Source organism: Corylus avellana, chromosome 4 (assembly GCF_965113065.1).
Source record: "Corylus avellana chromosome 4, dhCorAvel1.hap1.2, whole genome shotgun sequence".
NCBI classification, from domain to species: domain Eukaryota; kingdom Viridiplantae; phylum Streptophyta; class Magnoliopsida; order Fagales; family Betulaceae; genus Corylus; species Corylus avellana.
In genome coordinates this window covers 7,246,482-7,249,232 of record NC_142493.1, presented here as the reverse complement: position 1 = coordinate 7,249,232, position 2,751 = coordinate 7,246,482, and positions in this window count along the sequence as shown.

Genomic DNA, 2,751 nt, shown 5'->3' with positions numbered 1-2,751 from the left:
TCTTCCACAGTTGTCATCGCTCGTTGCGCAAGAGTGGTTGGGTGGTTGAAAACTCCCCCATGGATCACATTATTTCGCCTTATCCAGAGTTTACATGCAAGCCCCACAAATAATTTTATCTCATCTTCCTCACATATTTTTAAATTTTCTTCCACCACATGGATAATCGTAGGGCCCCTTAAGGTAATCTTCTAGATTTTCCTGCAACACCCACCCTAGGGATCTCTCGTAGAGGGACAATCCAACAAAATATGGTAGGCATCTAGCCCACAAATAGGATAAAGAGGTTCCTTTATTACCTTTTTTCTTGCATACGTTATTGTATGTAGGCAAAATCTCTTGGCAAGCTCTCCATAATAAGTTTTTTTTTTTTGGTATTAGAGATATGTAGCTGCCATAAGGTGTGCCAGACCTCACTAAACCTTCCCCCTTAAGAACAATCGGCTTGTGCTCTTTCTTCAATTTCCTTAGCCAAATAATATGCACTTTTGACAGAGAAGACCCCCTTTGTAGTACCCCTCCAAATCAATACATCATTTTGGTCGGTGCTATTAATGGGGATTGACAGAATTGCTTCGATCTCCATTGGATTGAATAGTGTCTCTAGAAGCCCTAAATTCCACTGGTGAGTATCTCTCTCAAGGAGTGCACTAATAGTGGCGTCTGAGTTGATGACACTTGGTCTTGATTGGATCATAAATGTATCCTAGACTGGAATCCATTTATCCATCCAATTTTTTGTCCTTTTCCCGTTTCCTATCCTCCACATTAAGCCCTCTTCAAGAAGGTCACCCGATCCCCATATGCTCCTCCATACAAAAGACGGTTTGTTCCCCAATCGAGCCTCCAAAAAAGACCCATTTGGGTAATACTTCGCCTTCATTATTTAGAGACTAGGCTGTCAGCTCAAGCCATAACTGCCATTCTTGTTTTGCTAAAAGGGTCTTGTTAAAACATTGGAAGTCTCTAAACCCCATTCCTTCATTCTTCTTTGTGGTCCCCATCTTACTTCAACTCATCCAATGAATTCGTGATCCATTCGCTTGATGTCCCTACTAGAAATTTCTCATGAGAGAATTTATTTCGTAGCAAAGAGCTTTGGGGAGTATAAAGATACCTATGTACTAAATCGAGATGGCTTGGATCACCGCCTTCAACATGATTTATGGCCTGTGACAAACTTTAACTTCCAATCTTAAAGGCTCCTCCATATGCGGTCAATGATGCTCTGAAACTCTTTTGTTCGTGATTTCCCCACCAAAGCCAACAGTCCCAAATATGTGTCATACCTTTGGGAACTTGGGATCCCTGATTCTTCAAGGATTTTGCAGTACTTCTCCTCTTCCTTAGTATTTCTACTAAAAAATATGGCCTTTTTGGTGGTATTCAACCGCTGCCCTGAGGCTCGTTTATAGAGAGTAAAGATTAAAGTAGGTTGAAGGAAATTTTCTTAAAAAAAAAAAAAAAAAAAAAAAAAAAAAAAAAAAACAAACATATTTCATGCAATGACTATCCAATTGCTAGTTGGGATTTGAGATCATAATTTATTGTTGATTAGCCGTCATTGTAAATTATGAAATAGGATCTTCTCCAGTCCAAAATGAACAGGAGAATATCCAATTTATGGCTACCACAAATGAGACACATGTCCCACTAACAAAAAATAATAAGAAAATATTATATTACATTAAAAAAAAATAATAAAAAAATAAAATAAAATAAGGGGTGGTTGGCCACCCCATCTTAGCCATAGGGGGTGGCTAGACCACCCCATTTTAGCTGGGGGTGGCTCTCAATGGCCGGCGAGGGGTGGCCGGACCACCCCATGACCCTTGGGGGTGGTGCGGCCACCCCTTATGGCCAATGTAAAAAAAAAAATGGTTTGGCCCTTGGGGGTGGCCTGGCCACTCTCTTTGGACTTGAAGCCACCCCATACCGGCCATATGGGGCCAAATGGTTTTTTTTTTTCTTTTAGATTTTGCCTTGGGGGTGGCCAGACCACCCCCAAGGGCCATGGGGTGGCTTCGGCCACCCTAGATCGCCCCCTAGCCCCCAACTGGGGTGGCCAATCACCCCATAATTTTTTTATAATTTTGTTTTTTAATTATTTTTGAAGAATATATAATATTTTATTATTATTTTTATTAATGGGACAGACGTCCTATTTATAGCTTCAGGATCTCTCTAGAAAGATTCTAACCATTAACTGGATATTCTCCCGTTCAAAATGGACTGGAGAGGATCCTATTTCATAAATTATGATGTAAATCTTTGGCCGATCATTACATGGCCCAAAATATTTCTAGGTTCAATATGAGAAATTTATTTAAGAATGACTTTGATATTAATATTTTATTTGATTTATTTATTTAATGCTATCAATTATTGTAGTACTTGTTTCAAGAATGGAATGCTGAAGATTTAAAGAGAATCAAACATATTAATATTTTTCTTAGGGATCGGAAAAATACAGTTTACCCCCTTAAAGTTTCAGAAGTTTTTGAATTTTAACTCCAAAATTCAAAAATTGGCAATCTACCTCCCTGAAGTTTCAAAAATTGGCAATCTACCTCCCTGAAGTTTCAAAAATTGGCAATTTAAACCCCCCGTTTAATTTGTCCGTATAAATGGACGGAAATCTATGAAATTACATCATTACTCTTATGCTTTTTTTTTTTAAAAAAAAAAATTCGTCAAATTTAACAAAAATTAGTAACGGAAGGTTTAAATTGCCAATTTTTGAATTTTTGG